General features: G+C 42.6%; 1 pseudogene; it reads left to right on the top strand.

Moving 5' to 3' along the window:
• Positions 1–7,956: 7,956 nt before the first annotated feature.
• On the top strand, positions 7,957–8,857 carry LOC102500898 (protein arginine N-methyltransferase 3-like; annotated as a pseudogene).
• The last annotated feature ends 1,019 nt before the right edge of the window (positions 8,858–9,876 follow it).

Below are 9,876 nucleotides of genomic sequence, written 5' to 3'. Positions count from 1 at the left end.
TGTGTGCGTGTGTGTGCGTGCCCAAAACCCCAAGAGGAGAATGGAGGAGAAGGGATTGGGGTGTGACCATCTCCCTTTGGGGGTGATTTCTTACTTTCCCTCTTACTGCTTCTCTCCAGTGAGCACATTTGTTCTAAGGCAAAAAAGTAAAAAAAAAAAAAAAAAGAGTTGTAACATACAAACAGTGATTCTAAAGTTTGTGCATAGGATTAAAATGAAGCAGTTAAAATGACTCTTGGTCAGCTGAGGTGACCCAGTGGTCATGCAATGATCTGTGATGCTGAAGTCATATGGGGAAGTCCTTGTTTTTGTCTTAAGGGCTCCCTCTACACACCAGTTGTGTGTGCATGCCTGTGGTCTTAGGTGGCTCAGGCTGGGAATGGATTGTGGCATCTCCAGAACTCACGTGCATGTCTGCTGTATTTTCATATTAACCTGGGCTCTGAGCCCCTGGTCCGTCAGCTGTATGGTTTCCAGCCTTGTAAAGCACCTGCGTTACTGTTGTACCATCATGGAGAGATCAGATTTCAGGTATTTTTATACTATCAAGACAAGCATATTACACATTTGTACAAATGCAAATACTAATACAACCTGCTAATGTTTAATAACTTTCCCTCAAACTGGTTCTTCCTCCTACATCCTTACTCTGCCTTAGAAGTATATATTATAAATCTGGCTTACCTAGTACCCCTCCCACATCCAATTAGCCACCAAGCCCTATTTAAATCCTTCACTGTTTTTGGGTTGCGCTATGTCGTTTTCAACTTGACTCATAAGCTGTTTCTCAATTCCTTCACTCTTATCAGCACTAACTCCCCCCTCACCCACCACTCTCTCGTTCACTCTTCCTGCCCCAGCCATACCAGATTTCTTTCTTATTTTTATTTTAAAGCCAATTTTTACCTTTGATGTGATTGTGAGAGCCTATGCGAGTTTTTGCATCTGTATACGGCTTTAAAAACCCCCCCCCCCCCTTTTTTTTCATTAAAAAAAAAAAAAAAAAGAAGAAGAAGAAGGAAAGAGAGCCTATGCTATAATAGTAGTGGACTTGCCAGTCACACGGAAGGCACTCAGTCCATTGTAAGGCCGACCGCCTCCCTCTTCCTGAACATTACTGAGTTGTTCTGTCACGATTAGGAACAGGAAAGGAGCATCATGATGAGTGGAAATCCACAGAAACAAAACAGCAGAAATTAATTTTTTTCTTTGGAGGACATTCAAAATTTCTTTCATTTCTTAAGACTCCTCGCACTTCATAACTCCTGGTCTTTGAAGGATTGCTGAGATACTTTTCTCATTCCCCTTCCATCCAGCCCAGCCTGTGTCTGACTATATCTTAGTTCCCGTTCAGCTTCAGCTCAGGTATTAGTTGCTCAGGGAGGTCTTCTCTGACTTCTGGTTTCTATTCCTCTACTGTGCATACTATAGTACTTGGAGTTCATTGGTGTTTATTCTCCTGGTCAGACTATAAATGCAAATACGATACTGACTGTGCTTGGCTGTCCATTACTACATAACACCTGGCACATCCTAGGTACTCAATAAGTGTTTATTTAATGAAAAAAATAAAAAAACACAAAAGGAATGGTGACAGATCACCATCACTGGAATACTGGAAACTTGTGTTGAATTCTATTTCCAACCATTTCTGCCTTCCTGGACTTAAAAAAAGAAGATGTCAGATGGTGCTTGTACGGGAGAGAGGGAGGGGAAGAGAGAGAGAGAGAGAGAGCGAGAGAGAGAGAGAGAGAGAGCACGCAAGAGCGAGAGAGCGAGAGCGAGAGCGAGAGCATCCCTAGTGGCCGCAATCCCTTTGCTGCCAGAACTGAGATTCAAATCTTAGTTGGCCAGGTGGGATCTGGCTTCCTTAACCACTAGGACTCAGGGCTGGCCAGGATTTGAACCCAAATGGACTTTTGGTGCCAGACAATTGACACTTTTTTTTTTGAATGTTATACTCAGAATTAAAAAAAATAATTATTTGGCCTAGCAGTTGGTGTAATGGCTATGTCACTGGACTCCCATGTAGTTGACCGTGGTTCGAGCCCTGGACCCAGTGGCTTAAACTCATGCCAGGTGTGTGTGCGTGCGTGCCCAAGATCCCAAGAGGAGAATGGAGGAGAAGGGACTGCGGCATGGCCATCCCCTCTGGGGGGTGATTTCTCGCTTTCTGTCTCTCTGTCTCTCTGTCTTTCTGGCGAGTGCATGTGCCCTATAGCAAAAACCTCTCCAAAAAATTATTTATTTTAAATATTATCTATTCATTTCTTTTGACCAGAGAGAGACAGAAAGAGAGAGAGAGAGAGAGAGAGAGAGAGAGAGAGAGAGAGAGAAAGTGAGAAAGCAAGCTACTAGGTCTAGGACTCAAACCATGGTCAGCCATGTGGGAGCATCCAGCACTTTAACCGCCATGACCCCTGCTGGTCCCCCCTATACTCAGGATTTAATAAAGTCATCAAGAGAGGTCTCTAAGCATCGATGCTCACTATTTACAACGAATCCACTTCATTTCTGCTCTAAATGTTAGCAAAATGTTCCACAATGGCTCTCTCTACGTGTTAGAAAATCTTGCTTGCGATGAGGTGTGGGGGAGCAGCTCTGGAGCTGCACAAGGTAAATGTGTACTCAGGTGGCAAATACTGAAGTGAAGGTACCCAATCTCTCTTGATCGGATGAAGGGGCGAGTCTTCCTTTCGTCATTTGGTTCCTTGAATTCAACAAAGTCAGCACTGAGGCAGCTGAGTGCAGTGGTTACAACATGTCTAAGACAGCGCCACTTACTATCTGGTTGCTCAGCGTTCTAACAGTGTGAGCTAGAGACTGCTTCTAAGTTCCCTGGTATGAGACCTATCCTATACCTTCTCAATTGAAGTTTGGGCCAGACGACCCTTACCTACTTGGAAGTACAGAAAAGAAAATGAAAGGAAAGAGGGGAAATAGAGTGCTGAGCAGGGGCCAGCAGGTGTTGTGGTACTTAAGGCGCTGGACTCTCACATGGTCAACCATAGTTCAAATCCCAGACCTGGTGGCTTGAAGATCAAACCAGGCACATGAGCGTGCGTGCCCAAAATCCCAGGAGGAGAATAGAGGTGAAGGGATTGCAGCGTGGCCATGCCACCTGGGGGGTGATTTCTCACTTTTCCTCTCACTGTCTCACTCTGTCTCTCTTTGGTGAGCACATGCACCTATGGCAAAAAACAAAAGCAACAAGAAAAATGTGCTGAGTAGTTTGGGATAGTAGTGTTTGGGTTTGTCATCAGGCAAGACTGAAGTGGTAATATTTGAGGAGAGAGGGAGTGAACTATGACATTCTCTGGGAGAAAAGCAATCCAGACAGGGAAGAGAAAGTGCAAAGGCTTGAGGAGAGAGCCTGCCTGGACTCCAGGAGGACTGGCCAGGCATGGAGTGAGGGGAGGAGACGGATGGAGGTGTGGTATGGAAGGTACAGGGAGACCAGATCACACAGGGCCTTCAGGGTCATGTTATAGTCTTAGGTTTACTCTGAGCAAGATCCGCCAATGGAAGGTTTTGAGTGAAACATGGTGTGCTTTACCCTTTTAAAGGCTCATGCTGAAAAAGACCAGGATGGAAACAGGCATAGGCTAAGTGTCTTATGTGTGTTACGTAATGTCATTCTCACAGGGAACTTTAACGTCCCTTCGCTGTCTGGATTAGTGAAAAAATTCATTGTATTCAGTTCTCTGTCCTTGTAGCAATGATTATTTACGTTATGTGTTCTTTCTCAACCACCTAACGTTTTGAAAGGTGGGGGTAGCTGGGTGGGAGATGGGGAGTGCCACTCCTTCCCTTCCGAAGCCCCCTTTGTACATTCACCCAACACCGGGGTGGGGAGCGCAGCAGCCCAGCTGATGGTGGGTTTGGAAGGAGAGGGTGGACATTCCTCTTCTTCCTGCCTTCAGGCAGCATGGGCCTTCCTGCTCCTCCAGGCACTGAGCGTTTTAGGGACCAGTCCCCACCTGGGGAAGTGCTGAGTCCCAGTGCTGTGTCTGGGTGAGTCTAATTTGGGTTCCAGCATTAGAAACGTATCTAGCGCCACACCTCTAAACAGTATGCTCTCACACCAGGTTTATCAACAATGAAAGAGATGTCTTGTCTCCAACCACATTTATTTTATCCTGATTGGTCATAAGAAAGAAGAGGGGTATAATTTTTGGATGATCTCAAACACTCTTTGCAGCACTTTTCTTTGTGCTTAGTGTTAATGGGGCTTGAAGCTTTATTTTTGTTATTATTATTTTTAAAGACAGAGTCTTGCTATGTTGTGATCCAGCCTCCCCAGTAGCTTGGACCAAAAGCTGCCAGAACGACTCTACAACTGGCTCTTTTTCCTAAGGTAAAAAACACCTTGTTGGCCTGTCATTCACAAAAGTTACACTAGGTGGCAGTCATACTCTATCAAAATCAACCTCCATTGTTGTTCTATTAAGGAAGCAGCTTAGTTTTGCAATGCCCCATTAGAAATCAGATGGTTGGTGAAACACCTAGACTACTTTCTGTGACCTTGCATTATGTGGGCGCCAGTAATCACATTATGTAGGTCACTTTGTACATTTCCGTCTCCTGTTGATCAGAGTCTGCAGTGGTAATCTAGCAGTATTGAGAGTAACGATAGCAATGAGAAGAAACCGCAGAGCACTTATTACCAGCTGTGTTATCTAAATTAATAATTAGAGCAGCCCTGTGATGTAGGAATGATTGTTAACCTTGACTTGTAGAAGAGGTATCTGAGGCTGGGAGGGCTTGGGGAAAGTATTTAAGTTTATCAAATAGTCTGCAGATAAACACAAGGTGTGAGGATTTCTATCTCATACAGGTGGGCTGAATCAAAACTATCCAGTGAATGCCCGGAGAGGAGCTCTGAGTTTTTCTCTAGCATTAGATATTATTCAATTACTACCTTCTCTGTGTCAGTAACATAGTATGAAAAGGAAACCAGTCTTTGGTTTCAGGCAATGGAAAATAGGTTGAGTCCAGATGTCTGAATAGTTTGAATTATAAATATCACTGTCAGTGTAAGTTATTGAAGGTAGTCTGGGCAGTCATTGGGCAGGGCCAATGTAAAGAAAGGCCTTAAATTAAGGAGCCAGTGGAATTAATTGATTGAGGTTTTTTCCAACTCTGTGATTATATGAATATATGAAACCTTAAAACTTGGTCTTTCCAAGCATTGAAGCTTGTGGGGTTAAAAGCAGTCACTTGACAGTTTGTTTTCTTTGAGAGTGATTGAAAAATTCACCTGACTCGAGTCCTGGACTCGGCAGCTTGAAATTCATGCCGGGCATATGTGCACGTGTGTCCAAGATCCCAGGAGGAAACTGGAGGAGAAGGGATTGCGTTGTGGTTGACTCCCCGGGGGGGGGGTAATTTCTCACAATCTGTCTCTTTGTCTCTCTCTATGTCTCTGGCAAATGTATGCACTAAACAGCAAAAATCTCTCTCTAAAAAAAAGTGAACCTGAAAGAAACCAAAAAAAAAGGTAAGATAGAGAGTGGAGGTTTCTTGAACACGTGCTCAGAACCATAGCACTCAGTTGCCTCAGAGGAGGCTGACTTTGTTGAAATAAGGAACCAAAGAATAAAGGAAGACTCGTCCCTTCATCTTATCAAGGCAGACTCAATAACTATTAATTTATTTAAGTATTTGAAAGACTGTCATGTGAGTGCCGATTTACCTCCTGTAGGTCCAGGGGGGTTCCCACATCTCCTCACAAGGAAGTTTTTCTGACACAGTAACAGCTGCAGAACCTTTTCCCAACATTTAGAGCAGAAGTGGAATGGGTTAGTTGGCGAAATAGCAAGCATTACTGCTTAGAGACCTCTTCTGATTGTTTTGTTACATTCTTATATAGCATTAAAAAACAGAGTGTTGTGTGCCTGACACTGGAAGTCTGCTTTGGTCCAAATCCCGGCTCTGCTGCTCGCCAGCTGTGACCTGCAGCAATGCCACTAGTTGGGGATGATGAGAAACTTGGCACCTGGATGGCTCAGGTTCAAGTCTTGGTTCTGACACCCACTGGTGGCAGTTGCTCCAGATGGTGATAGGATGATGGTCTCTTCCTCTGTGTCAGCAAAGTGTGGCCAACCCTAAAAGGGTCTGGTGCAAATTTGATTATGAGAAGAAGTCTTTGTGAAGGTCCATCACACAGTCAACAGGAAGTGACTGGTGAGTGGCTGTCATCAACTTGGTTTTCTAGCCTTAATTTAGCCTAGCAATCTTGTTTCTGGATAAACTGTCTTCATAAGACTCATAACAACATTATTACATAGATACTAGAATCTTCTCTGTTTTATTTTATGTTTAAAAAAATTCATGATATGGGACCGGCAGGTGGCGTGGTGGTTAAGGACATTGGACTCTCACATGGCCGACTGTGGTTTGAGTCCCAGACCTGGTGGCTTACTTTCTCACTTTCTTTCTCTCTCTCCTGCTCTTCCCTTTCTGGTAAAATTAAAATAAATAGATAAAATTAAATAAAATAATTCTTTTAAAAAATTTATAGTACAGTGTGTGCTTGCACATGGGTGCCTGAGAGAGAGACAGAGAGAGAAAGAGAGAAGCACCCTCCACAGGACTTGGTCATGTTATGATTCACTTCCTCCAGTCCTCTATCCAGTCAGGATCCTGGGCACGAGTGCACCTGCTGGGGTGTTTTCCAGTCCACCGGTCCTGAAACTTGAACCCTGGATGGCATGTCACTTCCAGTTTTGTACTGAGGTATGCTACTGACTGTACCTCAGGAGCCGGACCTTGTCTCCTTTTTAAAGATGAGAAAATGAAGCACAGACAGTTAAGTAACCTTTTCAAGGTTATGTAACTAGTGATGGAGTCAGAATTTTAACTATTGTAACGTAGACAGGTTACCTGTCTACAGGGCCTAAGGGGCAGCTAACCTCCTAATTTTAGGTAGGAAGTGAAAAGGCATGGTGGTCTATGACAATAAGTAACAACTTATTCATTTATTCTTTGTGTTCCCAGGTTCAATTACTATTTCAGATGATTTAAGAAATCAGTTCAACTTCATTCTTAACTGTCAATTTAATACTCAGATGATCAGTCTGTCCATTAACTCAGTAGCCAGTTGATGGCTTCATTTGTTTTACTGAAATAATTTTCTTTCATCACATGAAAAGCAAGAACCATATTTCTTCCTATGGCTTTTCCATACGAATGAACCAGGTAAAGCGACTGTCTATATCTGTCCTCCTCAATAACTACTGTGAAATCTTCTGAACTTTCTCACTCTAAACATTTCCTAACCGTTCTGTTATCCAACTGAGGCTAGAACAAACACACCAACTATATGTCATCTTGCCACAAATTGAAGTTGCCAGGTCCTGCCCCCAGCAGACGGGGCTTCCATGGCTGCATGGCCAAGTGCTCGTTAGCGTCAGGCACTGCTGGTTATTCACGCCTGCTGAAGAAACGTCTCGTTAGCGTCAGGCACTGCTGGTTATTCATGTCTGCTGAAGAAGCATCTTCACACTGAAAGTCTGAGTGTCAATTCAGTATTGATAGCATGGTCCATAAACATGAACTTGAAATTTATGGATACATTAAATTAATACTTTTTCTTTTGAGAGATTTTTGCTATAGGGTCCGTGTGCTCACTGGAAAGACAGAGAAAGACAGAGAGACAGAAAATGAGAAATCATCCCCCAGGGGAGATGACCATGCCACAGTCTTTCTCTTATAGTCTCTTCTCGGGATTTTGGGCACGCGCACACACGCCCGATGTGAATTTTAAGTTACCAGGTCTGGGACTCAAACCGTGGCTGACTACGTGGGAGTCCAGCAACGTAACCATTATGCCATCTGTTGGTCCCTGAACTAATATATTTTATTAGACTTAAGAATCCTATAGTTGAGTATATGAATTCCATATACAATCCAGTGCCTTGGAAGAAAAAGAGTATATGAAGTCAGTACTAGAAGATGACCTTTTACTTCAATTTGGACAAAGCATGGACAGAAAGCTACCAAGATTTTACATACCAAAATCCACATATTTTCAAAGCTAAGGTAGTTTTGAATGCTGGGTATGGAACTGGAATTCTATGTTTGCTGCTAAAGCTGGGGCAAAGATGGTTCTTGGAGTTGATCTATCCGAAATACTTTACTAAGCAATGGATAATATAAAACTGAATAAGTTTGAAGATACTATTACACTAATTAAAGGAAAGATTAAAGTCCCTTACTGCAGAAAAGTGGTTGCTATTCTATCTGAGTGGATGGGCTATTTTCTTCTCTTCGCGTCTCCGTCAGGCTCTGTCCTTTATGCAAGGAACAAGTACTTGGTAAAGGGAGGGCTGGTCTACCCTGACCTGCGCCATTAGCCTTGCAGCAGCGAGTGATAGGAACAAACACGCTAATAGAGTTGTTTTTGGGAGGATGTCTCTATCTTCCACATGTCCTACATGGAGAAAGTGGTTATTCCAGAAGCTGTTGTAGAAGTTTTAGATCCAAAGACTCTTATTTCAGACCCTTGTGTTATTAAGCATATGAATTGCCATGTAATATCTGTCTCAGATTTGGTGTTTTCTTCAGCTTTTACCCTGAAACTCACAAAGACATGCATGCACATGGCAATTTCTGGCTACATAAGTATGTATATTTTGAGAAGATTTGCCAGAACAGGGTTGTGTTCTCTACAGAACCGCAGAGTAACAAAACATACTGCAAACAATCAGCATTTCTGTTGGAAAAGCCATTTTCCGTTAAAGCAGGTAAAGCCTTGAAAGGAAAGATTGCAGTGCACAAGAACAACAAAGATCCGTATTTTCTTACTGTGACCCTCACATTGAAAAACTCAACTCAGGTATACAAGCTCAAGTGAAAAAGTCATAGAAGCACAACCAACTTGCAGTTAAAAACATTTTTAAAAATTATTATTTATAGCCAATCTTTATTGAAAAGGAACTCTTGGTCCTGGGATTCCTAAAATCACATAGCCAGGTCAGACCTTAAAGTTCATGTATCTTGTAACCTTCTCATACATCTGTGTGGAAACAGGTACGATACTGACCATCACCCTTATCCTTAAAACAGACAAGGATATGGCAAAGAAGGAAAAGTATAGACCAATATCTCTGATGAATATAGATGCAGAACTTCTCAGCAAGGTACTGGCAAATTGTATCCAACTTGCAGTTTTTAATGTGAGGGATAGGATGGGCCAGGGGGAAGAGCTCGGGATTTATTTGAGCCCTTGAATGACGGATCCTTCCCTAATGAGATGCTTCAGTAATAAAGAAACAGTAGGGATCTGAGACAGTTCCACTAGGAGGGGACCAAATGATCCTAGTGGTTCACCTACTCAGCCAGAGTAAACCAAATATTATCTCTATATAAGTGTAGAGATAAATTGGCTTATATTTGGAACATAGATAGTCTTAGTTGTTGGGTGTTTTTTGTTTTGTTTTGTTTTTCTGTGGAGTGCATGTGCTCATCAAAGAGAGAGAGAGAGAGAGAGAGAGAGAGAGAGCAAGAAAGTGAGAAATCATCCCCGGGGGGATGGCCATGCCACAATCCCTTCTGCTCCATTTTCCTCTTGGAATTTTGGGCATGCATGCACATGCACCTGGTGTGCGTTTCAAGCTGTCAAGTCCAGAACTTGAACTGTGGGAGTCCAGGGCCTTAACCATTACACCACCTGCTGGCCCCTCTTCGTTGTTTTTAATAAGTTTCTTACTATAAATTTTAAACAGTAGTAATTGATTAGGTTATTTGGTTAATGTTTTATTGAACTAATAACCCAAGACAGTTAGACATTTTGCAGATTTCTTGAGAAATAGTTTTAAATAGTATTATTTGCTGGAGTATCAGGATATAATAAAGAACAAGTATAAGGGAAAG

This window comes from Tupaia chinensis, unplaced genomic scaffold (assembly GCF_000334495.1).
Source record: "Tupaia chinensis unplaced genomic scaffold, TupChi_1.0 Scaffold000037_21, whole genome shotgun sequence".
Classification (NCBI taxonomy): domain Eukaryota; kingdom Metazoa; phylum Chordata; class Mammalia; order Scandentia; family Tupaiidae; genus Tupaia; species Tupaia belangeri.
This window is presented reverse-complemented; position numbering and strand designations above follow the sequence as displayed.